Consider the following 20,830-nt stretch of genomic DNA (forward strand, 5'->3'; position numbering starts at 1 on the left):
CTGACTTCAGGGCTGGTACTCTATCCACTGCAACACCTAGCCACCCTGGTTACTCATTACTTGAACTCTTTCTTCATGTCTTCTTCCAATAGTTTTTCTTTGACTTGTACGCTCTGACATTTCTTGGAGTTTTCATTTGCGGGTTTCTTTCAGTAGGTGATTGGGGGAATCTTTGAATTTTCACATTGTCCTCTTGTTCTAATATGACTGAGCAGTTTTCTTGCATGATTTCTTTTTATCTATTTATTTATTTTGCACGATTTCTTAAAATTGGATATTTGGGGTCTTTTTTTGAGTCATAGCTTTTCAATTATTCTTAAATTATCTCTCTTTGAGGTCAGTTGTTTTTTATATATCTTACATATTCTTCTGTTTTCCCAATCTTTTAACTTTGTTTTTAGTATTTCTTGTTGTCTCATGGAGTCATTAACTTCCATTTGTTCCATTCTAATTTTTAAGGAGTCTCTTACATGGATAATGTTTTATGACTCTTGTATTAAGTTGTTAATTCTCTCCCCAAATCTCTCCCCCATAACTCTCATTTCTTTTGCAATTCATTCTTCCAGTGCTCTCATTTCATTTGTAATACCACTTTTATGACTATCATATTGCTTGCCTTCTCAATGGGCCAGGGACAGGCTAGAAGGAGAGAATTCCAAACTCAAAAATTTTTAAAAATGAATGTTAAGGGGCAGCTAGGTGGTACAGTGGCTAAAGCACCGGCCCTGAAGTCAGGAGGACCTGAGTTCAAATCTGGCCTCAGACCAAACACCTGACACTAGCTGTGTGACCCTGGGCAAGTCACTTAACCCCAATTGCCTTTAAAAAAAAAAGTTAGACAAAAAATCCAATCTCATCACTTTGAACAACCAAAAGATTAGATATAGGCAGTTTAGAAAGTATGATATTGCTACTCAGTACAGCAGCAGCAGCAGCAGCAGCAGCAGCTCTTTTTCCTCCACAGCGGTCAGCTACAACCCTCAGACTCCCCAGCAACTATGTCGAAGGGACCTGCAGTTGGCATTGATCTTGGTGGGAGTTCTTAGTCTTGAGTGGGAGTTCTCCAACATAGGAAAATGGAGATCATTGCTAATGACCAAGGAAACAGGACCGCCCCAAGCTATGTCGTCTTCACTGGCACAGAACATTTAATTAGTAAAGCTACAAAGAATCAAGTTGCAGTGAACCCCACCAACATGGTTTTTGATGCCAAACATCTGATTGGTTGCAGATTTGATGATGCAGTCATACAGTCAGACATGAAGCATTGGCCTTTCATGGTGGTAAATGATGCAGGCAGGGCTAAGGTCCAAGTGGAATACAAATAGGAGACCAAAAGTTTCTATTCAGAAGAAATATCTTCTATGGTCTTGATCAAGATGAAAGAAATTGCTGAAGCTTGCCTTGGGAAGACCGTCACAAATGCTGCGATCACAGTACCAGCCTATTTCAGTGATTCCCAATGTCAGGCCACCAAAGATGCTGGAACCATAGATGGTCTCAGTGTGCTCCGAATCATCAATGAGACAACCGCTGCTGCTATTGCTCATGGCTTGGACAAAAAGGTTGGTGCCGAGAGAAATGTGTTGATCTTTGACCTTGGAGGTGGTACTTTTGATGTCTCCATTCTTACCACTGAAGATGGCATCTTTGAGGTCAAGTCCACAGCTGGGGACACCCATGTGGGTGGGGAGGGCTTTGACAACCGAATGGTCAACCATTTCATTGCTGAGCTCAAGTGAAAGCACAAGAAGGACATCAGTGAGAACAAGAGGGCTGTTCACCATCTACGCACCGCTTGTTAAGGTGCAAAACGTATCCTCTCTTCTAGTACCCAGGCCAGTATTGAGATTGACTCCCTCTATGAAGGTACGTACTTCTCGACATCAATCACCCAAGCCCACTTCAAAGAGCCAAATGCTAATCTCTTCCATGGCACTCTGGACCCTGTTGAAAAGGCCTTACGAGATGCCAAGCTGGATAAGTCACAGATTCATGCCATCGTCCTGGTGGGTGGTTCCACTTGCATCCCCCAAATCCAGAAGCTTCTGCAAGATCTTCAATGGCGAGGAGCTCAACAAGAGAATCAGTCCTGATGAGGCTGCTGCCTGTGGTGCAGTTGTCCAGGCTGCCATTTTGTCTGGAAATAAATCTGAGAATGTGCAAGACTTGCTGCTTGCTGTAGGATGTTACTCCTCTTTCCCTGGGAATTGAAACTGCTGAAGGAGTTATGACAGTTCTGGTCAAACGTAATACCACCATCCCCACCAAGCAGACACAGATCTGTACCACTGTGAAGGTGACAAAGGATAACAACCCACTTGGCAAGTCTGAGCTCACAGGAATCCCCCCAGCACCCAAGGGTGTTCCTCAAATTGAAGTAACATTTGATACTGATGCCAATGGCATCATCAGTGTTTCTGCTATGGATAAGAGCACAGGCAAGGAGAAGATCACCATCACCAATGACAAAGGTCACCTGAGCAAAGAAGACATTGAGTGTTTGGTCCAGGAGGCTGAGAAATACAGGGCTGATGGTGAGAAGCAGGCACAAATAGCAAACCCGACAATAAGTTAGAATTTAAGAATTCTAGCTCCTAACCCCTGGGAATATTTATATGAGAATAAGTTAAAAATCTGAATTTTTCACGGCTAGAAAAAGGGGAATGTGATTAGGTTCAGCATGGTGATGGAGAAGGTTCCTTATAAGCACAGGTATGGAAATGTTCCGATGAGTTCCTGAGGCTCCCTCTTCTCACCAGCATGGTGTGTAGGGACAGGCCTGATGGAAAGAGTCTGACAACAAGAACATAATACAAAGCTCTTGCACTCTACTGCAGGATTTTCAGGCTGTTAAGGAAATGTTTGCCACCTCAGGGCGTAGAGAAGACACTGAAGAAAAAGACATCAGAAGTGAACTCGGGATGTTGTCCAGAAAAACTAGAACTTGAGGGATTCAGAATTGATTTATTAGAGTAGAGAAGGGGTCATAGCAAAAGTCAAAGTGAGATTGCATTATTATCAGGGACTAACTTTTATATAACCAAATTCGGTGTTTTAGTGCCTTTTTGATAATATATAGTTTTATTTTTGTGAATTTATATTTCTTTCTTTCTACATTTTTAGGACTGATCTCATTTTTAATAAGATTAAAAAGGAAAAAAAAATCTAGAAAACTCCTGTTGTTGCTATGTGATGTTCCACAAGTGCAACTGTAGAAAAAGTGCTTGTCAGTTGAATAAAAACCACATTTGATAGAGGAGAAAAAAAAATCTAATAGTATATGCAGGATTCTACACCCATAGCTCCCCAGTGCTACCAAAAGGGGAAGGAGTGTGTGTTCATATCTCTTTTTTAGGACCAACCTTGGCCACTGAAGCTCTTACTGGTGGTGGTGGTGTTTAGTGATTCCAACTCTTTGTGACACCATAGACCATACTGTCCATGGGGTTTTCTTGGCAAAAATACTGGAGTGGTTTGCCATTTCCTTTTCCAGTGGATTAAGGTAAATAGAGTTTAAGTGACTTGCCCAGGATCACACAGTTAGTAAGTATCTGAGGCTGGATTTGAACTCAGGTCCACCTGACTCAAGGCCCAATCCAGGGGTGGGGAACCTGTGGCCTCGAGGTCACATGTGGCCCTCTAGCTCCTCAAATGCGGCCCCTTGCCCAAATCCAAACCTCACAGAACAAATCCCCTTAATAAAAGAATTTGTTCTGTAAAACTTGGACTCAATGAAAAGGCCACACCCAAGGACCTAGGAGGCCACATGTGGCCTTGAGGCTGCAGGTTCTCCACTCCTGCTATCCACTTAACCACCAAGCTGCCTCCACTCAAGCTCTACCAACACCATATTAGCTTCTTCCCACAACTCCAATACTTTTGCTCCTTTTTTCGTATAGATCACAAACATTTTTTAATATGAAAGACAACATTGATGTATAATGAATTTTTCCTCAGCTTAACACATACAAAAGCACAGTCTCTTTTCTTTTTCATCCAGATTTTTCTTTCCCTATTTGTTGTTGTTCAGTCCTATCTATCTTTTTGTGACCCCATTTGGGGTTTCCTTGGCACAGATACTGGAGTGGTTTACCACTTCCTTCTCCAGCTCATTTTACAGATGAGGAAGTGAGGCTAAAAGGGTTAAGTGACTTGTGCAGGGTCACACAGCTAGTCAGTGTCTGAGGCCAGATTTGAAATCATGAAGATAATCTTCCTGACTCCAGGTGCAACACTCTATCCACTGTGCTACCTTCCTGCCCCTTCCCTATTTGTACATAATTTTAAAATGAGCCTGGCCTTGAAATAAATAAAGCATATTCTTCTGCTTGTTATTTCTTCCTCTCCCTCCCACCCCCAATCCTCCCTATTACATCTAGGGCACCACAACCTTCCCAGTTACTCACCCTCACAACCGAGGTATCATCCTTGAGTCCTCACTCTTTCATTTCCCCATACACAGTATGTTGCTAAGTTCTGCTGGTACTACCTTTGTAACATGCCCCCTTCTCTTCCTTGACACTGCCACCACTCTGATGCAGGCCCACAATCACTTTACTCTGGAAATACTGCAACAGTCTTCTGGTTGGTTTCCTTGCTTCAAGTCTTTTCCCCATTGCCATCCATGCTCCACTCAGATGTCAAATTGATCCTCCTGAAATGGGAGTCTTCACATGTTAGCCTACTTATGAATCCATTCCAGTGGACCCCTATTACCTCCAGGATCAAATATGAAACCCTGTTTGGCCTTTAAAGTCCTTCATAACCTGGCTTCTTCCTGTCTTCCCAGTCTTCTTATACCTTACACCTTTCCACATGCTCAGCATTTCAGTAAGATGGGCCAGTTCTTTGACTATAACACTCCACTTCCCAATTATGAAAGCATGTTCACTGGCTCGTTCTCCCTTTTTCTCTTAGCTTCCCTGGCTTCCTTCAAGTCTCAGTTAAAGTCACACCTTTTGCAAGAAGCCTTTCCCAGTCTTCCTTAATCTTAGTGCCCGCCCTTTGAGATTATTCCAAATTTATCCTATTTATATATTATCTGTCCTATTTTATATTGTTTTTACTTTTTTATTTAAATTTTTTTCTATTTTATTTTTTCTGAACTTAAGAAATAAAATAAGCATTTCCATAACAGAACAGAAAAAAAGATGATTGCACATGAAACTGCAAAGTATACATAATAATGTACAACTTGTTATTACTTTTAAATATCTAATAAAGTTACCATGTAACTTTTTTTGGCCTTTCCACCTCCCCCTCCACCCTACCATTAGACAAAAATGTGTATGTATGTGTGTGTATGTGAATATGTGTGAGTGTGTATGTGTGTGTGTGATCATTCTATACATACTTCTAGTATCAGTTCTTTCTCTAGATGCAGATAGCCTCTTCCTCCATAGGTCCTTTGTAATTAATTTGGGTATTCATCATAATCAAAATGACTTAATCACTCAAAGTTCTTCTTAAAAAAATATTGCTGTTACTGTATACAATGTTCTCTTGGTTCTGCTTATTTTGCTCTTTGATATTTCATGCAAATCTATCCATGTTTTTCTAAGATCATCGAGCTCATTCTTTCTTAGAGCACAGCAGTATTCCATCACAATCACATACCGCAACTTGTTCAGCCATTCCCCAGTTGACAGGTATCCCTGCAATGCCCAGTTCTTTGCCACTACAAAGAGAGCTGCTACAAATACTTTAGAACACAGAGATAATTTTCCTTTTTTTGCTAATCATCTTTGGAAATGGACTCAGTACTGGTATTGCTAGGTGAAAGGGTATGCACAGTTTAATGAGTCTTTGGGCATAATTTCCAGATTGCTCCCCAGAATGGTTGGATCAGTTCACAGTTCTGCCAATAGTGAATGAGTATCCCAATTTTTCCATATCCCCTCCAGCATGTCACTTTCCCCTTCAATCATTTTAACCAATCCAATAGATGTAAAATGATATCTCAAGGTTGTTTTAATTTGCATTTCTCTAATCAATAATGATTTAGAGTATTTTTATAATACACAAATTGTTTTGATTTCTTCATCAGAAAACTTCCTGTTCATATCCTTTGATCATTTACCAGTTGGGGAATGACTTCTTTTCTTACAGATTTGACAAAGTTCTTTATATATATGAGATATGAGACCTTTATCTGAGAAATTGTCTATAAAATTTTCCCTCCCCAATTTTTTGCTTTCCTTCTGATCTTGGGTACATTTGTTTTATTTGTACAAAAACTTTTAAAAGTTAATGTAATTGATGGTGCAGTGGATACAGCACTGGCCCTGGAGTCACAAGGACCTGAATTCAAATCTGGCCTTAGACATTTGACATTTACTAGCTGTGTGATTCTGGGTAAGTCACTTAACCCCACTGCCCAGGGAAAAAAAAGAAAAAAATTTAACGTAACTGAAATTATCCATTTTGTACCTCACATTGCTCTCTATCTCTTATTTATTCATAAATTATTCACTTATCCATAAGTCTGATAGGTAATATGTTCCATGTTCTTCAAATTTTCTTGTAATATCTTTCTTTATATCTAGGTCACGTAACCATTTTAACCTTATCTTGGTAAATGGTGTAAGATACTGGTCTGTGCCCAATTTCTTCCAGACTGCTTTCCAGATTTTAAAAAAATATTTAATCTGTTTTAATCTACCTGATCACCCTCATCCCCCAAGTCCTCTCTTTCATTAAAGGTCTATTTTGTCCCCTGTAGCATCATATTTAGTTTTGCTGGATAAGTTATTCTTGGCTGTCAGCCTTTGCTCTCTAGAATATCATATTCCAAGTTCTCCATTCCTTTATGGTGGTAGCTGCTAAATTGTATATGATCCTGACTGTAAGTTCTTGTTTGAATTCTTTCTGTCTGGCTGCTTGCAGTATTTTTTCTTGGACCTGGAAGCTCTGGATTTAGGCCATGGAAATGTTCATTTTGAAGTTTCTTTCTGGAGGTGATCATGTATGCTTTCTATTTCCATTTTGCCATCTGGTTTTAAAAGATCTGGGCAGTTTTAAGATTTCTTGAAATAGGATATCTTTTTGATCATGTATTCAGATAGTCTAATTATTCTTAATTTTTTTTCCTCCTCAATCTATTTTCCAGGTTAGTTTTTTTTTTTTGCTATGAGATACCTTACATTTTCTTCTATTTTTTTTCAGACTTTTGATTTTGATTTAATATTTGTCACCTATAGAGTTAGTGGCTTCTATTTAGTCCATTTTAATTTTCAGAGAGTTTGTTGTTTAGGTAAGGTTTTGTATCTCCATGCCAAGCTGTTAATTTCCTTTCCAATTTTTTCTTCCACAGCTCTACTTTCTTTCCCAATTTTTGCATCCTCAAGCACACTCATTCCATTATTTTTCTTTTCTTATTTTTTTGGAGGCAGTCAAGGTTAAGTGACTTGCCCAAAGTCACACATCTAGTAAGTGTCTGAGGCCTGATTTAAACTTAGATCTTCGTGACTTTAGGGCTCATTCTCTATCCACTGAGCCACCTGTCACTTCTCCTTTTATTTATAAAAAACATTTTTAATGCTTTTAAAAAACAACTCTTGCTTCATCTTCCCAGGAATTCTAGTTGAGTTTGTGGCCAACTTCTGTTTTTCTCTGAGGCTTTACTTTTAAATGTTTTGGAGTCATTCTCTTCCTTTGTGTTTTGAGCATCTCCAATAGCATAATAGCTCATTATAGTCGGGTTCTTTTTTTTTTGTTTGCCAATTCTTTTTTGGTGGTAATGGGATTAAGTGACTTGCCCAGGGTCACACAGCTAGTGTTAACTGTCTTGAGTTCACATTCGCACTCGGGTCCTCCTGACTCCAAGGCCGGAGCTCCATCAACTGTGCCACCTAGCTGCCCCTGTTTGCCAATTCTTTCAACCTACTTCCTGACTTCAAACTTGATGTGGCTACTGTGCTACACTTCTGGAGGAAAAGTCTGGGCTGGTCCTGCTGCTTTTTTGGGGGTATTGAGTGTTATGTTATTTCAGGATCTCAGGGACAGATTAGAGACCTGTAAGCTTCCAGTGCCCCCAAAGTGGTCTTACCCAGGGCAAAGTCCAACCTCTGCAAACTTCTTCTTTTTTTTTTTTTGGCAATTGGGGTTAAGTGACTTGCCTAGGGTCACACAGCTAGCAAGTGTCCAGTGTTTGTTCTGAGGCTGGATTTGAACTTGGGTCCTCCTGACTTCAGGGCCAGTGCTATATCCATTGCGCCACCTAGCTGCGCCCTTCTGCAAATTTCTAACCTGGGTTCGGGTCTGTGCAAGAGTAGACTGTTGTTGGATTCCGTCCCCATTAGCCAGCTGGAAAGTTCTGTTGGCTCAGAATGGCAGAATTGTAGTTCCTCTTTGATTTGGAATTCTTGCTTTGGCTATTCCTTTACAGGCTGGTCTAGATGTTGGAAATGAGATCCAGCTCTGTGCCTGGGGTCTGAGCCATTCTTCTGCTAACTTTTGATCTTCCTCCTTTCTCCTTAGCCAGGAATACCACTGCCAGAATGCCACTATCATGCAAACACAGGTCCCCTTCTCACTGTCCTACATCTGTGACCTAAAATTGGGTAGTGGGCAACAAAGTCGTCAGTTCACACCTGTCTCTGTCACCATACCCAGTTTGGGTCTGGTGGTGCCCGCCTTTCCCTGGTTCACGGCCTTTCCCTTGGTGCTGGAATACTCAGCCTGTGGAGTGTTCCTGGCCCAACCCTGTCCCCAGTGTCTGCAGACTTCCCTTTCTGCCTCCTTATGTCAACCTGGGCCAGAGAAAGGACTCACTGTGACTTTTTCTGCCTCTCCTCATCAGGACCCAATCTGGTACATTTTCCAGATCTGTTTGGAGGAGTTCAGGAATGGGAGCTCATCACAGCCCTGCCATTGAGATACCAATTGTACATAGTTGTGTGTTTGCGTGTCATCTTCCTCATTTGAATGTGAGCTCCCTGAGAGCAAGAACTGGTAGTCCTTTGTATCCTCAGCCCTTTGTAGTGTCTGATATATAGGAGGCATTTAAATAATATATCAAATAAATGTTTATTGACCTGATGACATGTTTAATTATACAAGATTTCTAGGATTTCTTCCAGCTCTAAAGTCTATGATCTATACTAGTAATAGAGAGTGTATGGAAAAATGCCTATTATCTAAGCTTTATTTAGTCATTTCAGTTTTGCTCAAGTCTTTGTAACCCCATTTGGGATTTTCTTGGCAAAGAAACTGGAATGCTTTGCCATTTCCTTCTCCAGTTCATTTTACAGATGAGGAAACTGAGGAAAATAGGGTTAAGTGACTTCCCCAGGGTCACACAGCTAGGAAGTATTTGAGTCCAGATTTGAACTCAGGAAGATCAGTCTTCCTGACTTTAGCCTTAGTACTCTGTCCATGGTGCCACCTACATGTCCACTATGTAAACTAGAAGTTTCCAAACTTTTTTGATCCCATACTTCATTATTAAAAAATTCTGAGTTCCACTTCCGGGAGCCAAGATGGTAGAGTAAGAAGTAAGTCTCTCTCACCCTCCCTTATTGACCTCTGAAAGCCCAGAAAAAATCGCCCCAGAAAAACTCTGGAACAGCTGAACCAGTAGAAAGACAGGGTGCAGACATGAAAAGGCACAAAAACCTATTACAGTAGAGGGAAAGAAGGAAGGGAGATGGCATTGTTTGAACCTCACTCTCATCAGATTTGGTTCAAAGAGGGAATAACATAATCAGGTATAGAAATATAACTTACCCTATAGAAAGTAGTAGGGGAAAGGGAAAAGAAAAGGGAGGGGGATAAATAGAAGGGATGGAAGTAGTAAGGGCAAAGGGGAAGAAAAGGGAGGGGACTAATAGAAGGGAGGTGGGACCATGGGAGGTGGTGATCAAAAGCAAAACATTAGTGAGGAGGGAAAGGGAGAAAGCAGAAAGAAAAGCATAAAGAGGGTTAGAATAGGATGGAGAGAAAGACACAGATAGTAATCATAACTGTGAATGTGAATGGGATGAGCTCTCCCATAAAACGGAAGCAGATAGCAGAATGGATTAAAAACCATAATCCTACAATATGTTGTTTACAAGACACATTTAAAACAGAGGGATACACACAGGGTAAAGGTAAAAGGCTGGCGTAGAATATATGTTTCAGCTGAAGTAAAAATAGGAGGGGTAGCAATCCTGATCTCAGACAAACCAAATGCAAAAATAGATCTTATTAAAAGAGATACAGAAGGAAACAACATCCTGCTAAAAGGCACCACAGACAATGAAGTAATATCATTACTCAACATATATGCACCAAGTAGTATAGCATCCATTCTTAGAGGGGAAGTTCAGGGAGTCACAGGAAGAAATAGACAGCAAAACTATATTAGTGGGGGGACCTCAACCTCCTCCTCTCTGTACTAGATAAATCTAACCACAAAATAAACAGGAAAGAAGTTAAGGAGGTGAATAGAATTTTAGAAAAGTTAGATATGGTAGACCTCTGGAGAAAGTGTAATGGGGATAGAAAGGAATATACTTTTTTCTCAGCGGTACATGGCACTTACACAAAATCCAACCATGTACTAGGGCATAAAAACCTCACAATCCAATGCAGAAAGGCAGAAATATTAAATGCATCCTTTTCAGATCATGATGCAATAAAAATTACATGTAATAAAGGGCCATGGAAAGATAGACAAAAATCAATTGGAAACTAAATAATCTAATCTTTTTTTTAGGCAATTGGGGTTAAGTGACTTGCCCAAGGTCACACAGCTAGAATCAAGGTTTTGGTCTGAGGCCAGATTTGAACTCAGGTTCTCTTGACTTCAGGGCTGGTGCTCTATCCACTGCGCCACCTCATGGCCCCCTAAATAATCTAATCCTAAAGAATGCATGGGTCAAAGAACAAATCACAGAAACAATCAATAACTTCATCCAAGAGCATGACAATAAAGAGACATCATACCAAAACTTACAGGATGCAGCAAAAGCAATTCTTAGGGGAAGTTTTATATCTCTAGATGCTTACATGAATAAAATAGAGAAAGAGATCAATGAATTGGGCATGCAACTAAAAAAATTATGAAAAAGAACAAATTAAAAATCCCCAATTAAATACCAAATTAGAAATACTGAAAACCAAAGGGGAGATTAATAAAAGTGAAATAAGAAAACTATTGAACTAATAAATAAAACTAAGAGCTGGTTTTACGAAAAAGCCAATAAAATAGATAAACCCTTGGTTAATTTAATCTAAAAAAAAAGAGAAGAAAACCAAATGACCAGTTTCAAAAATGAAAAAGAGTGAATTCACCACCAATGAAAAGGAAATTAAAACAATAATTAGAAACTATTTTGCCCAACTGTATGCCAAAAAGATTTGACAATCTCAGTGAAATGGATAAATATTTACAAAAATATAAATTGCCCAGATTAACAGAAGAGGAAGTAAAATACTTAAATAACCCCATCTCAGAAAAAGAAATTGAACAAGTCATCAATGAACTCCCTAGGAAAAAATCTCCAGGGCCAGATGGATTCACAAGCAAATTCTATGAAACATTTAAAGAACAATTAATTCCAAAACTATATAGACTATTTGGGAAAATAGGTGAAGAAGGAATCCTACCAAATTTCTTTTCATGATACAAAAATGGTACTGATACCTACAGCAGGAAGAGTCAAAACAGAAAGAAAATTATAGACGAATTTCCCTAATGAATACAGATGCAAAAATTTTAAATAAAATATTAGCAAATAGATTACAGCAACTTATCATAAGAATAATACATTATGACCAAGTAGGATTTATACCAGGAATGCAGGGCTGATTCAATATTAGGAAAACAAATTGATCATATCAACAACAAAACTAACAGAAACCACGTGATTTTCTCAATAGATGCAGAAAAAGCTTTTGACAAAGTACAACATCCATTCCTATTAAAAATACTAGAGAGCATAGGACTAAATGGAATCTTCCTTAAAATAATAAGTAGCATCTACCTAAAACCTTTAGCAAGCATCATATGTAATGGGGATAAGCTAGAAGCATTTCCAATAAGATCAGGGGTGAAACAAGGAAGTCCATTATCACCACTGTTGTTCAGTATGGTACTAGAAACATTAGCTTTAGCAATGAGAAGAAAAAGAAATTGAAGGTATTATAATAGGCATAATAAGAAAGAAAGCTATCATTCTTTGCAGATGATATGATGACATACTTAGAGAATCCTAGAGAATCAAGTAAAAAACTACTTGAAGTAATAAACAAATTTAGCAAAGTGGCAGAATATAAAATAAACCTACATAAATATCAGCATTTCTATATAGTACCAACAAAATCCAACAGCAAGAGATAGAAAGAGAAATTCCATTTAAAGTTACTGTAGACATTATAAGATATTTAGGAGTTTACCTGCCAAAACAAACCCAAGAACTATATGAACACAATTACAAAACACTTTTCACACAAAGTCAAATCTAAATAATTGGAAAAACATCAGTTGCTCATGGGTAGGCTGAGCTAACATAATAAAAAATGATAATTCTACTTAAGTTAATTTACTTATTCAGTGCCATACCAATCAAACTACAAAAATTATTTTATAGAGCAAGAAAAAAAGATAACAAGATTCATTTGGAAGAACAAAAGATCCAGAATTTCAAGGGAACTAATGAAAAGAAATGCTAGGGAAGGTGGCCTAGCCGTTCCATATTTTAAATTGTATTATAAAGCAGCAACCATCAAAACTACTTGGTACTGGCTAAAAATAGTGTGCTGGATCTAAAAATAGAGTGGTGGATCAGTGGATCAGACACTGTAGTCAGTGACTATAGTAATCTACTGTTTGATAAACCCAAAGACTTCAGCTTCTGGGATAAGAACACACTATGTGACAAAAACTGCTAGGAAAACTGGAAAACAGCATGGCAGAAACTAGGCATAGACCACAATCTTAAACACCATACACCAAAATAAAGTCACAATGGGTACACGATTTAGCTATAAAGGATGATACTATAAACAAACTGGGAGAGCAAGGAATAGTTTATCTGTCAGATTTATGGAAAACAAAAGAATTTATGACCAAACAAGAAATAGAGAACATTATGAAATACAAAATGGATAATTTTGATTACAAAAAATTGAAAAGTTTTTGCACAAACAAAGCCAATGCAACCGAGATTAGGAGGGAAGCAAAAAACTGGGAAAGAATTTTTACAACCGTGTCTCTGATAAGGGCCTCATTTCTGAAATATATAGAGAACTAAGTATAATTTATAAGAATACAAGTCATTGTCAAATGGTCAAAGGATATGAACCAGTTCTCAGATGAAGTGGTTAAAGCCATCTATAGTCACATGAAAAAAATGCTCTAAATCACTATTGATTAGAGAAATGCAAATCAAAACAACTCTGAAGTATCACATCACACCTAACAGATTGGCTAACATGACAAAACAGGAAAATGATAAATGGTGGAGAAGATGTGGGAAATTTTGAACACTAATGCATTTTTGGTAGAGTTGTGAACTGATCCAACCATTTTAGAGAGCAATTTGGAACTATGCACAAAGGGCTATAAAAATGTACATATCCTTTGACCCCGTAATAGCACTTCTAGGGCTGTATCCCAAAGAGATCATACAAATGGGAAAAGGACCCACATGTACAAAAAATTTTATAGCACCTTTTTCTGTGGTGGCAAACAACTGGAAATTGAGGGGATGCCCATCAATTGGGAAATGGCTAAACAAGTTGTAATGGAATGGAACGGAATAGAATACTGTTGTGAAATGATGAGCAGAAGGATTCCAGAAAAACCTGGAAAGACTTGTATGGACTGATGCTGAGTGAAGTGAGAAGAACAAGGAGAATGTTGTACACAGTAACAGTCATGTTGATAGACTTAGCTCTTCTTAGCAATGCAAGGAACATAAGACATCTCCAAAAGTCTCATGATGGAAAATGCCATCCACATCCAGCGAAAGAAGTATGGAGTCTGAATGCAGATTGAAGCACACCATTTGCTTTTTTGTTTCTTCTTTCTCATGGTTCCTCCTACTGGTCTTAATTCTTCTTTACAACATGACTAATGTGAAAATATGTTTAACAGGAATGTATATGTAGAGCCTATATCAGATTGCATGCTGTCTTGGGGACTAAGGAGGAGAAAATTTAAAACTCAAAAGCTTATGGAAGTTATTGTTGAAAACTAAAATAAATACATTTTAAAAATTTTGAGTACCCATCCCCAATGTGTATATTTTTTTATTTATGAGTAAAATCCCTCAGCGAACCTCTGGCATCACTTTTGGAAATTCCTAGTTTAGATTATGACACATGCCTGTATTTTGGACAGGCACTGTTGATTGACAGTAAGCTGGGACAAGAATTAAATGAGAGGATTTTGGGGATAAATCATAATTGAGAAACAACATGGTATTTCAGTGATCTGACGTTTCTCAATGTTATGGAAGCCAGTTCTCCTGGTGATGCTAAATGGTTATGACGCAAAGAATGCCACCATCATGTGTATATATATATGTATATGTATATCTATATATATATGTATATCTATATATATATGTATATCTATATATATGTATATCTATATCTATATATGTATATGTGCATATATGTAAATATATGTTGCTGGTGAACAAAAAGCATGAAACACATGCTAGGTAAAATCTGAGTGTGCACCATATTATTAACCAAGAGGAGTGGTGTAAATGACTGTATGGTATATATGTGGCCAAAGAGAGGAGTTGAATGTGCCAAATGTTAGAAAAAACACAGAGACAACCCAAGAGTTACGATAAAATCCACTATCCACCAAATATTAAAAGATTCAAAGGAAAGCCTCTAGCATGTTCTCTATGGAAAATATGTGGAAAGACATGAACTAAAATGGCTCAAGGTGCGACGGTGTATGTACTAACGGAGGGGAGGCCCACCCTGATGAAATCATAGGGTAACTTGTAAAGGATCTCAAAAGTATACAGTTCAACCCCTTAATTATATTTTTTCCCTAACAGTATTTTCCCCAATTACATGTAGTTTTCAATATGCATTTTTATAAAATGTTGAGTCCCAAATTTTTCTCCCTCCCTTCCCTCCCCCCTCCCTAAGACAGCAAGCAATCTGATATAGGTTATACATATACAATCATATTAAACATATTTCCACATTAGTCATGTTGTGAAAGAAGAATTAGAACAAAAGGGAAAAACCATGAGAAAGAAAAAACAAAAAAGAAAAAAAGAGAAAAAAACAGTATATTTCAATCTGCATTCAGACTCCATAGTTCTTTATTTGGCCATGGATAGCATTTTCCATCATTAATCTTTTGGAGATGTCTTAGATACTTGCATTGCTGAGAAGAGCTAATTCTATCAAAGTTAGTCATCATACAATGTTGCTGTTACTGTGTATAACATTCTCCTGGTTTTGTTCATTTCACTCAGCATCAGTTCATATAAGTCCAGTTTTGTCTGAAGTCTGCCTGCTCATCATTTCTTTTTTCCTTTTTTTTTTTTTTTGGCTAGGCAATGGGGTTAAGTGACTTGCCCAGGATTACACAGCTAGTAAGTGATATGTGTCTGAGGTTGGATTTGAACTTGGGTCCTCCTGTATCCAGGGCCGGTGCTCTATCCACTGTGCCACTTAGCTGCCCTGTCATCATTTCTTATAACACAATAGTATGCTATTACATACATATACCACAACTTATTCAGCCACCCCCCAACTGATGGGCATCCCCCTGATTTGCAATTCTTGGCCACCACAAAAAGAGCTATCTCCCCCAACATTCTCTCCCTCTTATGATCCTTCCCCATATCTCTTATCTGCTTCCCATCCTATCCCCTTGGCAGGTAAGATAGATTTCTATATCCAAATGAGTGTGTAAATATAAATATATATAAATATGCATACATTTGCATATGTGGACATATTCATATATATGTTTACAAAGCTGTTTGACCTTCTGGATCTAAGATATTAGGGCAGTTTTCCTTGATAATTTCTTTTTTAAAAAATTAATTAATTTATTTTTAGTTTTCAACATTCACTTCCATAAGATTTTGAGTTTTAAATTTTCTCCCCGTCCCTCCCCAAGATGTCATACAACCTGACATAGTCTCTACTTAAGCATTCATATTAAGCATATTTTCTCATTAGTCATGATGTAAAGAAGAATTTAGAACTGATGGAAGGAACAAGAATTAAGCAACAAAACAAAACAACAAAAGAAAGGGAGAGCAAATAGTATGCTTCAATCTGCATTCAGACTCCATTGTTCTTTCTCTGGATGTGGACAGCATTTTCCATCATGAGTCTTTTGCAGTTGTCTTAGATCCTTGCATTGCAGAGACGAGACAAGTCTATCAAAGTCAGTTATAGCACAATGTGGCTGCTACTGTGTATAATGTTCTCCTGGTTCTGCTCATTTCCCTCAGCATCAGTTCACATAAGTCTTTCCAGGTTTTTCTGAAGTCAGCCTGCTCTTCATTTCTTATAGCACAATAGTATTCCATTACGTTCATATACCATAACTTGTTCAGCTATTCCCCAACTGATGGGCATCCCCTCAATTTCCAATTCTTTGCCACTACAGAAAGAGCTGCTATAAATATTTTTGTACATGTGGGTCCTTTTCCCATTTGTATGATTTCTTTGGGGTACAGACCTAGAAGTGGTAGTGCTGGGTCTAAGGGTATGCCCAGTTTTATAGCCCTTTGGGCATAATTCCAAATTGCTCTCCAGAATGGTTGGATAACCCTTTCATTTTAAAGACAATGTTTTCACTGACATATCAAAGTACAAAATTATGAGTAGGTCTTAAGGAAAATATCACAGACCAAGGGAAATCTTCTATTTAGAAAGAAATTATTAAGTAATCACCGGAAAGAACCATGGACCCTTGGATTTAGGAACTCTTCCTCTGGCACTTGTGTAACCTTGGACAGGTCATTTAACCATCCTAGGCCTCTGTTTCCTTATGTTTACAACTGAGGCCATTGGATTAAATGTTCTATAAGGTCTCTTTCCATCTGCAGATCTAAGAATCTGAAATTCTAGCTCTATGTGTTTGATCCTTGAGCAAGCTGTTTAACTTATTCATGTCTAAAATGAAAATAATTCTTGTACTACCAATATCACAAGCTTGATTAAAAAAAAAAGTACCGTTAACCTTAAAGCCCTATACGAACGTCTTATTATTTTTATGGTAGAAATCCGGTGGCCTGCCAGGCATTGGAGTATACCAGGAAATTATTCCCCCCTGGGAATTTTACTCACTGGGAATCACTACTCTCCTAACTATGGAATCTCTTTTCTGTTCAATCTCCTGTCCCACCTTTTAACCCCCTCCCCTCCAGGGAATTTATCCCCTATCTGAGTATACCAAGTCTACACTGTTATCTTTTTGGGTGTTAATAGCTAACAGAATTGGGCTGCAATACCATACTCCACCAGGAGATGTCATAGTCCCAACACTGACATTTTTAAGCCCACAGCCACTTGGGGAGAACGAATCACTGTATGGACTTGTTTTCACCAGTTTTGCATTGTAAATTCTGCATACTGAATTTACTGGGGATTAGGGATACTCCAGTCTTTCCAATGTGGTTTATGATTATTACTGCTTAGATGAAGTGGGACGGAATGAGATGGTCACTCCATGTTTCCCCCCATCCCTAACAATTTTCTCTTTGAGAATGAAGAAAGGTCTGCCTTAGGATGTTTAGATATTTTTGTTATTGGGGAGAGCTTTTTGCTTGGAGTTTTGGTTTATCACTTTATCAACTTTGTCCCTCACTCTTCTCAACCTTTGGTGGCAAACACACCATGACTATGTATGCACAATAGCTATACTGAAACCACCATTTAGCCCCAGGCGCCTGCTTAAAATCATGGTCACAGTGTACTAGAGGCGAAAGGGAATGTCGCTGCCATTTAATTCAAATCCCATTTTCCAGAGAAGGAAACTGAGGCTCTGAGAAAGGAAGAGTCTTGCTTGCCTAAGCCATGAGTAACAAAGCCAGGAATCAGAATAAGGTCCGACTTCAAATCCAAGGCTCTTTGCATCATATCACACAGTCATAGCTAATCAGTAGTGACACCAAGATTAGGAGGGAAACAAGCATTTATTAAGCACCTACTATGTGCCAGGCATTGTGCTAGCAGCTTTTTATAAAGATCTTTTTTGATCCTCGAAACAAGCCCTGAAGGTTTGGTTACGCCTCCGTTTTGGGGTTTTCTTTGGCAAAGATACCGGAGCGGTTTGCCACTTCTTCTGCAGCTCATTTTACAGATGAGGAAGCTGAGGCAAACAGGGTGAAGTGACTTGCCCAGGTCACAAAGCTAGTAAGTGTGTGAGTCCAGCTTTGAACTCTTCCTGACTTTAGGTCCTGGGGTCTGTCCAGGGTACCAGTTAGATGCCTTAGCAATGTTATCTCTGACTCTTAATCCAAGGTATCTTCTACTACACCCAAGTAAATGTGAGTTTACTAATACTAAGATCCAAAGAATAGGCCTGGTAATCCTTGGAGCTACAAGAAACTGTCTTGGCTTACTCTGACCTATTCAATCAACAAACATTTATCAAGCACCTACTATGTGCTTTGATCTCATTTGTTGTGGTCCTTCCCTGAAATGACATCACTTCACTGTATTATTGTTGTGTGACCAAAAAAAAAATTTTTTTGGTTGTTTTTGTGAGGCAATTGGGGTTAAGTGACTAGCCCAGAGTCACATCGCTAGTGAGTGTTATGTGTCTGAGGCTGGATTTGAACTCAGGTCCTCTCGACTCCAGGGCTGGTGCTCTGTCCACTGGAGCACCTAGCTGCCCCCAAATAGCTTATCTTGAAGGAGAATATACTGTAAATGTAAATTTGGATGGGAATATAAGCTTCACCTTTCTTTAGCCATCTTTAGAAGGGAAAAAGTCAAAGAAAATACATATACATTGTACTTTAGCCTGTTCTCTCCCTCTAGAATGCTCTTTCTGAGAAACATAATAGTGTCTTCTTGTTATGTCTTTCCTAAGGATTAAAACTCAGAAAAACTGTCAAGACAAACCTATACAGGCTTTGTGTGTATTTTTAAATGCCAAAGTCTATTTCAGGATTGAGACTCAATATCGGAATGACAGATGAAAAAACATGAGAAATAATAGTATACACTAAAAAAAAGTTCCAGGCCCCGCTCTGAAGGAGCTTACATTCTGGAGAATGGGAGGGACAGGACATGAACACGATCAACATGTACACACTAACAGTGGATAACGATGGGGACAAGTGGGATATATTGATGAGATAATTTATGGAAACTTGAAGAGAGAACACCTTGGGGGGGGGTAGCCACCTGAGATATCCAGATGAAAGAAAAGGATATTTTTTTTGGTCTATTTTTTGTTAGGTAAAGGGGTTAAGTGACTTGCCCAGGGTAACCCAGCTAGTGTCAAGTGTCTTGGGCTGGATTTGAACTCAGGTCCTCCTAATTTTAGGCTGGTACTCTATCCACTGCGCCACCCAGCTGCCCCAAGAAAAGGATTCTGAAAGGCACAGATTTAGTGGCGTGGACCCAGTGAATCCATAAGCATAGATCTACTCTATCCAGGCCAGGCAGCAGCAAATGTGCTTTGGTAGAGAAGGGAATAAGCATTTATTAAGCACCTACTATGTGCCAGGAACTACGCTAAGCACTTCACAAATATTATCTCATTTGATCCTCACAACAATCTTCCAAGGTAGGTGCTGTTAGCATTGTTCATTTTACAGTTAAGGAAACTCAGGCAAACAGATTTTTTTTTAACTGACTTTGTCCAGAGTCACCCAGCTAGTATCCTAGGCTACATACAGGCTTCCTGACCCTAGGCACAGTGCTCTATCCACTGAACCACTGGGCTGCCTATAGTAGAAAAGGATTTGAATTTAGTCACTGGACCAGGGTTCAATTCAATAAGTATTCATTAAGAGCCTATTATATAGGGCAGGCACCCGCTAGGAATAGAGGATATGAAGATAATTCTCTCTCCTGCCCAGAACGAGTTTCTATCCCATTAGAGAAAAATAGCACATAGAAGTAAACAAACCATACATACATCAAAATAAATGTAAGGGCTGCCTGTGGGAAGTACATTTGAACGGAACCTTGAAGGGAGTTGGGGGATTTCAGTCCTCAGAGGTCAGCAGTCAGAATGGGGTAGGGTATGTATGCATGTATGTATGTGTGTGTGTGTGTTTAAGTGTGTAATTTCTTGTACTAGGAGTATTAAGAAAGTCCGTTCTAGTGCTGGCACTTTGAAGCTGTGTAACCCTGTGGTGACTAATTCCACTTATGGGCCCCACTTGCTTCAATCTGTGTTTTATGGAAGTTTTTTTTTTAACCTGTCAGTAACCATTTATTAAGCACTTACTATGTGTCAGGCACTGAGTTAAGGCTGGAGATACAAAGAAAAGGTAAAGACAGTCTATGTTTCCAAGGAGCACATTGCCTTCCTCCACATCAGATTTGCAACTTAAAAGACCCAGAAGCTTTTAGAGTTTGCGACCTGCCCAGTAAATGTCAAAGGGGAGATTTGAACCTAGGTCCCCTAAAGGTGAAATGAGCATGACAAAGCATATATATGTATATATAGAATACATATACATACATATTTATATACAACACACAGCTGTTTGGTGGGAACACCTCAAAGCCCTAATGAAGCCTGAGTCACACCTGTGGGAGTTTCCCATCTCCTTAGGGCATGTAAAAGCTGAAGGCTGGCCGGGGGGGGGGGGGGGGGGAAGTGCAGCTGCCTTCTAGCCTAGGTGAGACTCTTCTTGCAGTCTCTGTTTCAAGGATCTTT

At 38.9% G+C, this 20,830-nt stretch overlaps 1 pseudogene; it reads left to right on the forward strand.

Moving 5' to 3' along the window:
• Positions 1-998: 998 nt before the first annotated feature.
• On the forward strand, positions 999-2,578 carry LOC110217762 (heat shock cognate 71 kDa protein pseudogene; annotated as a pseudogene).
• The last annotated feature ends 18,252 nt before the right edge of the window (positions 2,579-20,830 follow it).

This window comes from Phascolarctos cinereus, unplaced genomic scaffold (assembly GCF_003287225.1).
Source record: "Phascolarctos cinereus isolate Bilbo 61053 unplaced genomic scaffold, phaCin_HiC Scaffold_3;HRSCAF=262, whole genome shotgun sequence".
In the NCBI taxonomy this organism is placed as follows: domain Eukaryota; kingdom Metazoa; phylum Chordata; class Mammalia; order Diprotodontia; family Phascolarctidae; genus Phascolarctos; species Phascolarctos cinereus.